Genomic DNA, 15,663 nt, shown 5'->3' with positions numbered 1-15,663 from the left:
CACAAAGAGGAGTGAAGCACTAACACCTGCTCCGACACGAGGAACTCTGAACGCAGACGCTGAGTGCAAGAAGCCAGAAACAAGGCCATGTACTGCGTGACTCCTTTTGTTGGAAAGGTCCAGAACAGACATTAGCCTTTCTTCTGTAAAAGAGAAGACAAAGGCCGGGGCAGACTTACCTGGGGCAGGTACAGCCTCAAACACCCTCCTCTGCACTGCACGTCTGTAACGCCAAGGTCCCCGGTTCCAGAAGCCTTTCCTGACTTTCTAGATGGAGAGCCGTTCACCCCACATGCCCTACACCCACACACACCCGACAGCGACGTCTATCAGAGAGCTCTGTCGGCTGGTAGCAGCCACCTTCCCCAAACAGCCACAAGCCCAGGCAGCCATGGCTAACTCCTGTTTGTTTTAGGAAAGGAACGTTGTTTATTGAGCACCTATACTAAGTCTCTGGCACGAGGCCAGGCGCCCTGCACTGATTTCTCATTGTTTTCTTTCCTTTCCAAAGCCATCTTTGGGAGATGCTTTAATGGCTCGAGAATATGCACCTGGGACCTCAGATGTCCCTTTGCAGTGGGATGTAGCATGGGCCAGTCTGTGACACAGAAGAAGGTCCCTTATGCCGAGGTGCCACCCGCCCCCCCATCTCTCAGTGACGTGTCCTGCTTCTTGGTTCCATTAATAAACTGATCCACAGTAAAGTATCGGGGAGTGAATGTGACATATTTCCCAAGAGCATTTATTATCTGAATGAAAACTAGACCGAGGCCAGTGCTCGGCTGGAAGGAATAAGGGACTGACAGGGAAATCTCAGGCGCTGGAGGGAGAAGGGAGGCACGATGCTCCTTCTCAAGCCCCTCAAAACACAACTCTTATTTGTTTTTACCTCCAGCAAGTAGTGGACTTCAGGCACACAGACGGTGCTTAATACAGGCTAGTCAAATGATTGCCCTAGCTAAGGCCACTCCTTCCGTCTGGGACCTGCCCCCTAGAAAGCTCCGGCGCGTGCTCCATGGGGACAAGCCAGCAAACTCGCTTCACTCAGGGACACTGGAGCCCAGAGCGGAGCTGCAAGTCCTAAACCCACTACCACTGGGGGCACAACCGAGACACAGCACCCAACTCGGCTACCCCAGAGCACAGTCCGACCCGAGAACCACCGCGGGAATGAGAGAAGTCCCTCTGCAATGCCCAGAGCAGGAAGGGAGGCTGGGCTGGGTTGCCGAGGGCAGGGAGCTTGTCTTTAGTTTCCTCACTGTCCCCCCACCTCCAGCCTCAGAGGAAGACACCGACTGGCCTCTGCAAGGACAAGGGGTTCACCCAACAGGGAGCCCCACCGGGCCTCACCCCTGCTGTGGGCAGTCTGGCCTTGCCGCTCCACCTCTGGGCACCACGTCCTCAGCCATGTCCTGTCATCACCTGTGATCGCCAGGGCACTCGCCAGAGCAAAGGGAGTGGAGAGTGATTTCTGAAGGCAGCCTGCACATCAGTCGATGGGGGCAATTTCCAAGTTGTCATTCCTCGACAACGCGTTTATTATGACGGGGACAGATGGAGTTAAAAGGCTGAAAGAAAAATCATACTGGATATCTCCCCCCACCCCTGCCTTGGCCTACAGATTTGACTTCTCCCAAGACAGCAAAAGCAAGATCCTTCTCTGCCCTCCCCCCACAGGCAGCCCTCAAGCTGAGGAATCTGAAGATGACACCTAATTCTTCCCATGCCCCACTGGAACGCCCTGGGAGACCTTAAAGCCTGTCATTGGAGCAGCCATGCAAACTAAAAGAAAAGTTACCAGCCCACATTCTCCTTCACAAACAGGCACAGGGGAAGTCACTGAGATTAAATCACAGTGAGTGTGGTCAAGCTGAGTGCACAGCCGGCCACGTACTCAGGGCTTAAGGGAAAGCTGTCCCCAAAGACGCAGCTGAAGGGCAGTGAGGTCCTGGCCCCACGACCTTCCTTGCCCCCTTTGTTATGAGAGACTAAATCGTGGATTGAAACAGACCCCCGTGGTATACACGAGGCCTCTGGCTGTGTTCACTGGGGCGTCTGGTGGCTGCAGAGAATGTTTTAGTGCCGTCCTTAGAGAGAACTGGCCAGGCCCTGGCATGGGTCTCAAGCGTGAGCTTATGACCCACAACCACAGGGGCTTCCATGGTCTACTTGTCTGTCTCCCTTAAACCATTAGCTTCTCCACAGTAGGAGCCTCTTACTTGTCTGGGGCCTGGTGTGTAACAGAGGGCCCTGCTCAGACATCAAGGCTGCAGCCCAACTTGGTAGAAATGCTGGCCCAGAGACAGCTGCTAAAAGCCCAGGGCGCCAAGAATCCTCAGCTTGCAAAGCCTCGTGCTCCTGCCCGTTACCCTGGCTCCTGCTGGCGCTGCCAGGACCCCACTGCGCGGCTGCAGGAGCCTGGGGCCAGCCCTCCATCCCTCGGCCCTCAACCTTCTGCAAGTTCCCTCCCTGGAACCCTCCCTCGGTTCTGCAGCAAGAACACGGGAACTGCATTCCAGAAGCTCAAATCCTGGCTCTCCCGCTAACCAGCTCTCTGTGTGACTTTGGACAAGTGACTTTCTTTGTGTGGCTTCAGCTTCCCTGTGGGTCACATAAAAAGGTTGGACCAGATGGTTTCTTGGGTCCCTCCAAGTCCACGAGATCCTTCTTTTAAGCAAGGGTCACCAATGCTCCGGCAATTCCTTTAAGTTCTGCCTTAACGTACTTAGGGCCAAACACCCTCATCATCCCCTCTACCCACTGCCTCTCCCCACGGCTCCCCTGCCTCCTCCTGTCACCCCATCTGGCCTGTTCTCAACATAGTAGCCAGAAACCATCCCTTCAGAGCACAAGTCACATCCTGGCCCTGCACTGCTCACATTTCAGTAGCTTCATGTCACTTAGAGTCAGGGTCAAGGCCTTGACACAGCCTGCATGGCCCTGCTCCATCGGGGCCCTCAGTGTGCTTGACCCCCTCCCTGCTTCCCTTCCCCACACTCAATCACTCCATTTCTTGAAGGCCTCAGGGCCTTTGCACAGGCTGCCTCCTCTGCCTGGATGTTCCTCTCCAAGATAACTTCCTGGCTCGCTCCCTGCCTCCTTCTGGCCTTTGCTCACGAGTCCCCATGTTGGGAGGCCTTCTTTCCCCCTGCTTCATGTGGCTTCGCACAGAGCCTGACACACTCCCATGTTTTATTGTCTGTCTGTGGAGCATCTACCCCCACTAGATGATAAGCCCCAGGAGGGCCAGAATTTCTTAATGTTTTATCACATCTTCATACTGAGCCCCTAGAAGAGTAGGTCCTCCCTACATACGTGTCGAATGAATCGGTTTTGATCCACTGTGGGGTCGATCGTGCTGCTAAATTGGAGAGTCTCAAGCTATGCTGCTCTCCCGCGTGAACGGCATCATCTCAGGAATCCCTCTGAAAATTCCAGACGACTCGGGGAATAGAAGTGATTGTTCTAGGCAGGAAGTGTGTGAAGGAACAAAGCAAGGAAATGACCCAGGGGACACGGGTCCAGGAAGCTGCTGCTGCGGCACGTGGGTGCGGGAGTGAGCAGATGCCTCCAGGTGCCTCCCTGCGGGAAGATGAGGTCATCACACGGCTCCTCTGCCACACTGGACACCCGTGGAGGGAACAAACAGGAAATGCACTGGAGCAGGGGCTCTTGATCAGAGCCAAGAGGAGGGGGGAAATAGGAGGAGGAAGAAGGAAGGTGGCCAGAGGGTGTCCTTGCTGAGAGCCTGCAGGCAGAGCTCCAGGGCAGGCCCTGCCCTGAGCGCCCAGGCTGAGCCGACAGCAGTGCAGCCTCAAACCCTCCTGGCCCTGCCCGTCCCGCAGGACACACCTGAGTGAACCTCCAGTGAACGACAGCAGTGCCCAGAGACACAGACCAGAGAAATGCGGCTTCTGCCACCTGGTTGAAAATAAAGTCCATTCTGGGGAAATGTGCTCTCCCTAAGCACACAGGGCGGATGCAGAGGTGGTCCCGGAGCTCCAGGAAACAGGAAGAGGAGGGAGAATGAGAAGAGCTGACCCCCGTGGGCACGTGCCTGAGGGGAGGGGGGTCCTGAGGGCATGTAAGGAAGGGGAGAGTCCTGGGCAGTGCTGGGGTGTGTGCGAAATGCAGACGGGAGAAGTCAGGAGGCGGACAGGGCTGCCAGGGCATGCCTCAGGTCACTGGACCTGCCCTGCTCTCTGCCAAGCACCGTGGGGACAGCAAAGGGGCTCAGGACAAGCTCCCTGCCCTTGGGGACCTCAGGGGCATCTTCGCGCCACAGCATGAGGTTGTTCAGTCCCCTCCTTCCATGCCCCTCCCGGCTCTGGGCTGCAGCCTCCTAACACATGACTTAGCACAGACCTAAACCCCACAGAACTTTCCCGGCTCGGCCCTGGGGTGGAGGGTTCCGCTGCTGCAGGTGAAGGAGGGAAGCCCCGTCACCACCTGGGTCTGGGCTGCAAACAAGGGGCCAGGGGAAGGCGGGGTGGGGGGGTGGGGAGGGGGCGCAGTGGGGGCAGCTGGGGAGGTGGGGACGCGCCCTGGAAAGTCTGTGTCGGTTGCTGCTGTGGTCGGAGGCCCTGCCCAAGTCATCAGCCGTCTTCCTCCTCAGGAGACAGTGACCTTGCTGAGGCCTGTCACAGACACAAAGGCAGGAAGCGTCCCTCCCTGTGTGAGTCCTGCGGAGAGTCCGGAAGGAAGCCCCACCCCGGCCCGGGACCCTCCTGGCCCAGGGACACTGAGGTTGATGGCAAAGCTATTATAGATGCTCTGCTCATCTGCTCAGAATGCGAACATCTTCCACCCTGGGGGGCCGAGGGCACATGTTCTCCCTGGCTGGGATCCCCTCTTTGAGGCAGGCCCTCTCTGCAAATGACAGCCAGGCTGTGCTGGGACAACAGCCCTGCCATCCCCCACCTTCTGGAAGGGAGGGCTCTGGCTCCTTTGGATCAAGGAGCTTTTCTAAAAATAAACCCTGGTCCTTGAGCCCTTTCCTTCCTCAGCCCCCCGTGGAGAAGAGGCGAGAAGGAGGGTTCAGGTTCTCAGCCACCCTGGGAGGGCTGCCCCTCTCCAGCCCACGACTCTCGCTACCCAGGGCTCGGTGGTCTCAGAGGCATGCAGGGGGCGACCCTGATCATCCACACTGGGGGCCTGCCATTTTCCAGGTCTGGGGTGGGTTTTCAGGGAAAGCAGGTGAGTGGGCTAGGCCTTAGGCAGGTGGCACCAGCTCTCTGGTCCTGGGGGTAAGGAACAGGGGTCCAAAGACAAGTCTCCCACAGTACAGGTTCCCAGGCAGATGGCAGACACAGACACCTACCCAAATATTTCAGGGCAAATGGTACCCAGAATTCTACGAGAGGTCCAAGCAGTGTGCAGTCCGCTATGACAACACACGGAGAGGAAGAAAAGGCCAGTGTGGATCTGGGGCTTGCAAGGAGCTTTAGAAAAAGGAGGTGTTTGAAACGGGCTTGGGAGGGGGAACGGGAACCCGACAGGTGGAGGTGGGGAGAGGGAACTCCAGGACGCTGCAGCAGCACACGCAAAGTGCAGACTGTACCAGGCACAAACTGGACTCGGGCAGGGACTCCTGTCTGTTTTGTTCACAGCTGCATCCCTGGCACATACTACGTACTCAGTAAGTATGTGCTTAATGAACGAGTGAAGCAGAGTGACGCCTGAGGACATCTGGGGTCTAAGTGAGGACATTAGGGAGAGGTGGGCTCCAAGGCCATCACCCCTGCAAACCCACCGAACTCTGGGATGCAGTTGTTAAGAAGAAGAACCTCCTTCCTGTAAGGGAGGAAACAGGAAGCCAAGGCCGCAGTGGGGCAGGGTCCCTCGGCGCAATGACAGGCAGTATCAGAGCTCAGGCCACGCGGGGCAGAAGAGCTCTCCCTGGGTCCCTGGCTCCAATTAGCAGCTAAGTCACCGGAAACAGGACAACAAGGACGAGGCGCTGACCCCACAGAACCCCAGCGACCCCCGTGAAGCTGCGAATCAGGGCAGAGAGTCACAGTGGCCACCCTCCCCCACACCCACTACCGGCAGCCAGGACACTTTGCAAAGTGAATTAAAACAAAACAAAAAATACAACATAGCACTCTCTTCTTAGCACTTGGAGGCCTTTTCACGGCAACTCAAAAGAATGAGCGAGTGAGCAATTCGAGAAGAAAACAGCCCATAGTGACAGCCTAGAGCTACAGAGCTCTGCGGAGCCAGAGGCAGCCCGAGAGGCCACGGCGCCCCGTCTTCCCAGTGAGGGCCGGGGAGGGGACTAACCTGGGGCCAGACAGCAAGTAAGGCCTAAGCCTGGGTCAGACCAGGGACCCCTTAAGTGGTGGGCCGAATTTGGAAAAACCTGCCATGTGCTTCAAGTCTAGACTCGGAGTACAATCCCAGTCCCACCCAGCTAGCTGTGTGACCTCCAGCCTGACACCTGCCATCTCTGAGCCTCAGCTTCCTCGCGCAAAATGGGATCCTAACAGGCGCTGCACAGGGGTGCGGTGGACTTAGCAGAGATGGTGCATCTCCCAGCCCTTGCATGGCAGGGGCTGTGCCAGTTTCCCGCAATGGAACATCCACCCTCCATGCCTCCGAAGTTCAAACTAGCCAGTGAGTATCCAGGGAGAAGGCTTCATCGGGGTTTAGGAAAGGAAAAGGAACAAGCGCTTCACAGGCCTTGGCATGAAAAGAAGGGCCCAGGGCCAGGGCTTGTGCCCGAGACTCAGGAACCAACGTGATGGCGTGCGTGAAGACACATGCATGCTGTTTCCAGGCCACGGACCGTGGCTTGTGAGCAACCACGCGAGGCAGCAGCCCAGCCTCTGCCCACTGCCAAGGCTGGACAGTAGCTGGAGCCTGGGTGTCCCCAGCCAGGGCTCGGAGGAAGCCGCCGTCTCCAAAGGCAAAACTCCACCTGTCCTGTTCCGTGTACTGGCAGGGCCAGGTGGGGCCTCGGGAGTGAAGAGGAAAGAGCCACCCAGGGTGTCCTACAAATGGGAGAACCGCGGCCCCGGGGGCCTCACAGGCTGGCCTGGGCAGTGCTTTATCGAATTTGGAATCTAAAGCTATCGGAGTCAGAACATCAGTCTTTCCTATTTAGCGAAGAGAAGTCAATATTTGCAGAAGCATAATCAATAAACACAAGCTAACTCATGTTAATCAGATAAACTCAGGCTTTTAAGAGAAGAAAGAAACGGCAGCAAAGCCTCTGCAGCCCCAAAATCCAAAGCCAGGGTGGTCTGCAGGGCCCCCGCTCTGGGAGGCGCGTACCACTGCACAGGCACACGGGCCTTACCTGTGTGTCTGAGGCGGCTCCAGCGAAGTCCCTGTCACAGGAGGGGGGTGGACTCCTAGGCTCGCAGAAGGGTGTCAGGGGCCAGGACACATGTGCCAGCATCCTGCAGGGAGAAGCCAAACAGGAGAGGAGGTGAGACTCCCAGACTTTCTGATCACACCAAGCCGAATGGGAGATGGGCGGAGCCAGGCCTCCTCCTGAGCCATGCCAGAGACCAGCCGTCCCGGTGGACCAGGAGGGAAGGACAGGGGACGTCCCACTGAAGGGGGACTTTACAAAGGGACCCAGGACAAGGTACACTCAGGGAGCAAGTGTCTAAAGACTGATGCACCCCGACATTGCCCGGTGGCCCCTCTGCTCCAGAAAACTGCTCAGGGAGCCAGAACTGAGACCCCCAGGACATACTGGAAGCCCACCTGGAGCTCTCCTCTCAAACCTGAGGTTTTTCACCCATGAACCTTGCTGGGATTAGAGGACTTCAGATTGCAGTGGGGAGGCTGGGAAACCAGACAGAGCTGGAAGAGGAGTGGGAGACACTCAGCCCAGGACGCTAAGAGCATGGTCACCATGTGGGGTGGTAAGATGACTTCTGGCCTTCCCGGCAAGCCCCTCCAGCTCGGCAGAATGTGATCTGATGCCCACCTTTGCCAAGTACCCAGAGGCAAGAGACAAGTGCTCAAAACAAAATGAAAAATGTGGACAAACAGATTTCCAGGGAGTCCCGGGTCCAACAGGCTATGGAGACGACAGAGTATTAACAGGCGTCACGGAAGCCCTCACCCAACCCAGGGCTCCTGTGGGGACCTGAGACAAACCCATAGCCCATATCGCAGCTCAACACACATCCTAGTCTGCCTGACACACCCATGAGCCTCCTGTGCCCAGACAGCAGGCAGCAGCCCAGGAGGCCCCCCGTGACTGTGATAAGAGGCAGCTCCCCTGCAGGCCGTGGAGAACGGGACTGTTCTGGGAACCAGCAACCAATTCCAGGGCGCCCCTGCTTCAAGGGCTGAGGCCACAGGAGGCTCCTCAGACAGCTGCCCCTGCCTGGGAGGACCAGTGGCCTCGACACAGGTGAAAGCCAAACCAGAGGGGACTGGAACGGTGGCTGCAGGGAACACGGCTCTTCACACCCCGTCCTGCGGTGTGCGGTGTCCCGCACGCCACCCCCAGGGGAGCTGTGGCCAGGGCGGCAGAAGCCCCTGTGGGACTGAGGCCCTTGTCTCCACGGCCCCACGTGCGTACCTCTGTACACACCCGACCCCCAACAAACAAAGCGCCCCAGGCTCCCCACGCCCTGCAGCCTCTCCTCACACGCCACCACCTGCCGCAGCGGGCCAGGCCTCTGTGTGATTTTTGTTCCTTAGCTTCCATTGCGACACCTTCCAATGACCGTGGGGTCTCCCCATTTTGGAGCCAAGGAAACCCATTGAGAGGGTTGAGGATTCGTCATGGTAACGCACCAGTCAATGGCCAGCCCGTTTGGCAGGCCGGCCCGCTCCAGCCCACCACGATGCCTCTCCGTGGGTGAGAAGGGCAGCGGTGACTCACACCCGGCAGAATTAGATCCGCAGGGGCTGTGAGAAAAAAGGCACTCTTGGAATGCAAAGAGGGGCACTGCAGGGAATTGTGTTTCTGACAAAAAGTATTTCAAGTGCAAAAAGTGCAGGTAGGTTAAGGGGACAAACTCAGCACGTAGCTGCTTGGGGAACAGACCGCCAGGGGCGGGGGGTTCCAATATCACTGGAAAGAATAAAAACATGCTGCCGCTTAACTCAGGTTTCCTCCAGTGACCCCGACACAAACGGCAAGAAGTGAATCGGTCCAGTCCCCTAAGGGGAAATGGAAAATCACAACAGCACACGATTCCGTGCTGAGACGTGCAGCGTGCACGCTCCACACACGTGTAGTCCCAGGAGGGGGGTGGGGGACCCGAAACCCAATAATACACCGTGTGGGGCTGTTTCCCAGGAGCAAAGGGAAAACATTTCATTCCTTTAAGTTTTAAATCTAAATCTTCAAGATGCCTCTCGAATGATTTGGAAAATTTCAGGGAGGGAATAAAAAAAAAAAAAGAAAAACAAAACCAAAACAACCTTGGGAGATGAGAACAACAGATGTCAGAATTGCTTTCCTAAAAATGTTTCAGCTCCCTGACTCTGTTTCGGTCCGTGGAAGTGAATTAGTAAGTGAATCTGTTTCTCTATACGATTCCTATTAATAGAATGTCAGTCTCTCCTCACCCCCACCAAATAAATGTCAAACAAACACTTAAAGAATACTGGTTTGATGGGGTGCCAGATTACTAGCCTGCCCAGACGTCCGCATGTCTCGGGCTGGCCCCGGTGGAAAGTGTAAGTTCCAAATGAGTGGGTAGTGCTGCCGAAGTGAGACGCTGCCGGCTCCATCCGCCGTCGACATGGCGACCGCAAGGCAGGTGGCTGAGGGATGGGTAGAGGAGAGGCCCATACGTATGGGAGGTGGCACCAAAGCAACCTGTCCAGTGCTGACCGCAGCGCAGGGCCTTTGACCCCAGCTGGAGGGACGGCTCCCGACTGTTCTAGGCTGAGACAGAATTCACATGCCATCAAACCCACCCCTTTAAAGTAGATGGTTCAATGGTTATTGTCTGTTTGCAAGGTTGTACAGCCATCACCACTACCTAATTCCAGAACATTTTCATCACCCCAAAAAGAAATGCAGCGCCCATGGGCAGTCTCTTCCCATTCTCCCCTCCCCCAGCCCCTGGTAACCGCTAATCTGCTCTCAGTCTCCATGGATGTGCCTATTCTAGATATTTCATATAAATGGATACACTGTGTATCCTCTTGCGTCTGGCTTCTTTCACTTAGCATAATGTTTGCGAGGTTCATCCATGTTGCAGCATGTGTCGGTACTTCATTTCTTTTTATGACCCAATAACATTCCGTTGTATAAACAGGCCACGCTCTGTTTACGCACTCGTCCACAGGAGGACATCTGGGCGGCCTCCACTGTCTGGCCATCATGAATAATGCTGCCGTGAACATTCGTGTGCAAGCTTTCGTGGGGACGTGCGTTTTCCATTCTTTTGGGTGTACACCTAGTAATTCATAATTTTTAATCAAATAGTGTCGCTTAATTTGAAGCAAGTAATACATCTGCATTTTGAATACTCTCGAAACTCAGAAGATAGAATGGGCACAGGGTGAGAGAGAGATTCTTGTCCCTGTTTCCTGGCACCCAGTTCCTCTGCCCAGAGGCAAATCCCAGTTTGTGGTTAATCCTCCCAGAGGCAGCCTATACATAGGCCTGCATGGGAGGAACTTGGCAACTAGATCGGCTGGAATCAGCCTAGTAATGCAGGGGAAAGAGCACGGGGCACTGTCCCCAAGTGCCATCTCTGCCTGCGTGTCATCCGTGTGCCCGGAGAAACCACTTATCCCAGAAGAGGGAGCAGAACCAGGTGGCTGAGAGGAGGCCAGGAGGTGGGTGGGCTCTGAAACCTGGCTCTGCCACTTGCCGGCTGTGACCACTAACCTCTACGGGACTCAGCTGCTTTGAAAGAGAGCGTGGACGCTGGTACCCACTTCACAGAACCACAGTGGAGAGTTGGTGAGCTAACGACAGCGAGGGCTGAGCGCCACGCCTAGCACACAGTAAGCGCTCAGTGTTCGCTGCTGCTGTAATCCCTACGGCTCCTTCACCTCGCTGAGCTGGTCTTCAGTTTCCTCTCGGGGAAAATGCAGGGGGCACCTCCCAGGCACAGTTATGGTGTAGCCCCCTACACGGGGGCTCAGGGAAGGTCACAGTGGCTGGGCTGCGTCTCTGGGTCCTCCCCCTCCCACAGCCCTGCGCCCTCCCCCTCCACCCACCCAGCACAGGTCTGGAGGAAGAGCCTGCACGCCCTGGGCAGGACGGCTGGGTCCCTTATTTCTTGACCCTGTTCCCCCCCTCCTTCCAGCTGCTTCTCTCCATGTTCTCAACAAACACTTCACTCTGGGGCTGAGCTTCCCTTCCCGAAGAAGCTCAGACTGTCGGAGGAGGCGGCAGGGAAACCCTCAGAGACCTTGGGAGTGGAGAGCCCTCCGGTGAGGACGGAAGCATTAGCGGGCCATTAGAAAGCTGTTAGGAGCTATTTTTCTCCCAGCTGGTAAATGGCAAAGGCAGAGCCTGAAGAACAAAACCCGGACCTGAGAAAGCAGAGCAGGGAAAAGAAACTGAACGATGCTCCTTGAGCGTGCAGAAGTTCATGGGGGAGAAAAACCCACCACTCGCGCACACACACGCACACACGCGCGCGCGCACACACACATATGCACACATAACAAAGAGGAGAAATTCTTAGCCTGCAGCAGTTGGTAGCATTATGTAAAATCCCAAGCCCACAAAAATATCATTTGGATGATAAAAAGTTAAATTTAGCTAAGTACAGAGTGACTAATACTATGAGGGAGAGGCAGCACCCCCAGTTGCCTGGAGCTGATACAGCTGGCTTTGAGAAACTTTTGACAAGTAACCAGGGCCTTGTGCAGCACAGAATAACAGATTATGTAATAAGAGGTGCAGCCATCAGCGATACAAAACACAGAGCAAGGACTGTGGCCTTCTCCAAGGGAGGGAACAGCCGGGGTCCGGCTTGAGTGGCTCCCATAGGACCGTGAGTGGGGAAGCCCGGGCCCTGGGTACTCCAGAGGTACCATGGGCAGAGCCAGGCCCCCGATGGGTTTGTGTGAGCGGCTCTGCAAAGACCTTTTCCCAGAGTGGCTGCAGGGGACCGTTACTTTGGTGGCCTCCAATGAGCCACGCCCTTGTGGCATTCCTTTGCATCTAGCCTGGCCCTGTGGCTTGTTTCACCCAGCTGAATGGCATGCAAGTGACAAAGCACCAGCTTTGTACCTAAGTCCAAGCAGGCCTGCCTGAGAACAGAAAGCCGGGCTGCAAACACATACGTGTCCACCCGTGTTCACAGCAGTGTCATTCACAACACCCGAAGGTGGGAGCAACCCCAGTGACCATTGATGTCTGGACGGATAAACAAAACGTGGTCTATCCATACAATGAAGTACCCACTCAGCCTTGAACAGGAAGGAAATTCTGACCCATGCTGCAGTGTGGATGGATCTTGAAGACGCTAAGTGAAAAAGCCAGTCACGAAAGGACAAATACTATTCCATTTATAGGAGGTCCCTGGAGTCATCAAATTCATAGACTAGAAAGCAGGATGGTGGGTGCCAGGGACAGGGGGAGGGAGAAAGGGGAGTTAGTGTCTAATGGGGACGGAGTTTCAGTTTTAGATGAAAAGAGTTCTGCGGACGGATGGTGGTAGTGGTTGCAATGTGAATGTACTTAATGCCACTTTGCTGTACACTTAAAAACGGTTAAAGTGGTAAATTTTTGTTATGCATATTTAACCACAATGAAACAAAATTAAGGAAAAAAGGGAGAGAAGGAGAAAGAAGCCATGACAGCTGTCTGGATGCTTCTGCGTTTGCACTCTGGGGGAAGCCGCAGCCGTGTAAAAAGCCAGGTCCCCAGGGCTCCCCAAACTGTGAGAAGCCGCAGCTAGCCGCGGGGAGAGGTTCCGTGCAGGCGAACCCACGCCACAGCCAACAGCCCTGGCTGATCCAGCCAGGCACCAGCACTGTCCCGCCAGCCGTGGGAGTGGGGCCACTTGGGAAATGGATCCTCCACCCCAAGGCAAGTTGCCCTAGCTGACACCAGTGGAGTGGAGCTGAGCTATCCCTGCTGAGCCCTGCCCAAATTGCACATCATGAACAGATAAATAAATGGCTGGTGTTCTCAGCCATGAAGTTTGGGAGTGCTTTGTTATGCGGCAATGGGCGGCTGACGGTGGCCAAGCTCTCTGTGGGTTTGCAGTAATTTCTACTAATACTTCTAATGTGAGACTCATGAAGCCCCTCTGCACGCTCACGTACGAGCTGCTGAGAGAACTCAGAGCTCACAAGAGTCTTAGGAAGAGACTCATCTTCCATTCCCACCATCCCAATGGAGTGAAGGCTGAAATGAAGCCGCTGCTGTTTCAAACAGCTGCTGTGAGGCCGGGGAATTTCTCCAACCATCCAAAGGAGTACGCAGGCCATCAGCTGATCAACTCAAGCTGCCGCTTAATTATGTGACTCTCCAGCTCCTTGTCCACAGCAGGGATTTGCACACTGTGGACGGAGACGTCGGTGGGATTCCCTGTGTGTGCTGAAATGCTCTCTGGCATGGGTGGGGCCCAGTGTTCCAGCCGGCTGACTCGGAGTACGTGGGCCCCCGTCACCGGGCCTCTGTTTCCCCATCTGTAGAGGGAGGAGCTTGGGCCAGATGACCTCTAAAAAGCCGCTCTGCTCAGCCCCAGTGCTCTGCAACCCCACGGCTTTGACAGAAGGCAACGCTGACACGTAATGCAAAACCCTGAACCAAGTCCAATGACTCACATCCAGGTTTACAAGGCATACACACTGGGCTCCTCAGGTGTGTCCCCTCTCTGTGTCCTTCGTGGGTTTGTTCATTCATTCCACAGTGGCTTCTTCCCAAATCACGTTTGGCCCCCTGCACTCCAGGTGAGGCTATGGCACTTGCTGTGTGAGTAGAGGACGTGCACCACTCCCAAGCCTGGTCCCTACAACGCCCCACGCCATCCTCTGTGCCCCCTCTTTCTCCGCTCTTCAGCCAGCTGACTGCACAGACCCAGTGGAGGACTCCAAGGGAGCCCCAGGCAACAGGAGTGCCACAATGTGAGAGGATCCTGGGTTGTCCCCAGTTCATGCATGGAGGCCACCCACTGAGCATCCAGTTCAACTAAGAGTGAGGACAAGCCTTTATTGTAATAAGCCACTGAGACCAGGAGATTGTGTGTTACAGCAGCTAGCATTACTTATCCTAACTAATACATTCACCAAACTGATACCATATGTCAGATATGTGAAAGGTGCATGGAAGAATTAGGCCTAGGCCTAATCTTGGCCCTTTGAGAACTAGTAGTCTAGTTCATACAGACCAGTTCTGCACCTGGCTGATCACACGCTGAGCATATGATGGGAGCCTGTTCATGTTATTCAAGCTCTACCCACATTGCCTGCTTCCAAAAACCTTACAACATAGGTTCGCTATGTTTTCCCTCCAAACATGAGAGGAACAAAGAAAGAAAGAAACCAAACAGGAAGGAAAAAATCCACACTAACATTCCTAACTGAGGACAATCTACGAACAAATGAGTAAAAAATCTTAGCTGTGTGCTTCCCAGTGGACAAAGCAAAAAGGGAAATATGTTGGGTCACAGAGCTCTTGCCAACAGTGGAAAACATATTGGTTCATGACAAGAAACAAACGGTGGGCTTGGCAAGAGCTCTGAGGGGAACGGTCCACAGGTGGCTGTCTTAGGGAATCTGTGTCTGGGCAGGAGACAGAAAGAGGAGACCAAGCTGGCCCGGAAAGCTGTCAGCCTCTAGGGCATAGGGACAGATCTGCAGCCTCCGCCTGTGGCCTGACTGGCTCTTGACGGAGAGCTCCTCAGAGTTAATTCTTCATCCTGGTTAATGTCAACACGGCGGCACCATGATAATGATGGAAAATATTTACATACCGTACCACTGATGGGTTGTTTGGACCATCTGGCTATTGGATGCGGTAAGTATTGTCAAACACATGGCCCTTCCACAAACGCTGTGCCTTAGTGCTGATGGAGGCCAGGCTGCAGGGACTTGAAACAGTGTCACTCAGCCCATCCCTGTCACAATCTCGACCGCGGGGACCCAGAGAGACCACTTCCTGCTTGTGTCCCTGGAGCCTGCACCCACTGTCGGCCCCAATCACCTGCAGGTCGGGAGCAGAGCTCCCCGTTCCCACCCCCAGGTCCATCTGGGCTCAGCATTGATAACAGTCTAACTTCCCTTTATCAAGGGCCTCTTCAGGACTCAAGTGTTCCAAACGAGACGGAACGCGGCAAGACAGCTCTGAAGCTGTGGCCACCTGGGGGAGTTCTCCAATGATCTCATCGGACTGCTGGGAATTCTCAGAGGCAAATTCAGCACAGTGCGTCTGTGTGTGAAGCAGCTTCTGCCAAAGCCTTGTCACGCTCGGGAGACAGGGATAAGGATTAAGTATCACAACTCCAGAAGGATGGAGGACGGTGACTTCACCTCACCTCCATGAGAATTTCTTCCTTTTGTCCATGTGACTCCATGAGTTCTAATACCAGGCTGAATACAGAGGTTTCTTTCTGGGTCGATGTTAAACATTTTTCCTTTTTTTTTTTTTAAAGTTTGGGGTGTTGGGTGGGTTGTTTTATGATTATTTTCTTAATTTTAGCAAAAGGAAAAAGTTCTGTGGAGACCTGTGTCTATGTAGCAATTTTCCTAAAGGGAAGCATACACTTG

At 54.9% G+C, this 15,663-nt stretch overlaps 1 protein-coding gene across 3 annotated transcripts in view; it reads right to left on the bottom strand.

The window, feature by feature from the left end:
• PITPNM2 (phosphatidylinositol transfer protein membrane associated 2) overlaps positions 1 to 15,663 on the bottom strand; it is a 124,420-nt gene that overhangs the window by 88,209 nt on the left and 20,548 nt on the right. For all 3 annotated transcript variants that reach the window (XM_069497432.1, XM_069497430.1, XM_069497431.1), the window contains exon 2: positions 7,301 to 7,403. The gene's annotated coding sequence lies outside the window, so the exon portion shown is untranslated. The remainder of the gene's footprint in view (positions 1 to 7,300; positions 7,404 to 15,663) is intronic.

Source organism: Eulemur rufifrons, chromosome 21 (genome assembly GCF_041146395.1).
Source record: "Eulemur rufifrons isolate Redbay chromosome 21, OSU_ERuf_1, whole genome shotgun sequence".
Classification (NCBI taxonomy): Eukaryota; Metazoa; Chordata; class Mammalia; order Primates; family Lemuridae; genus Eulemur; species Eulemur rufifrons.
Note: the sequence above shows the minus strand (reverse complement) of the source record. Positions and strands in the feature narration are given on the sequence as shown.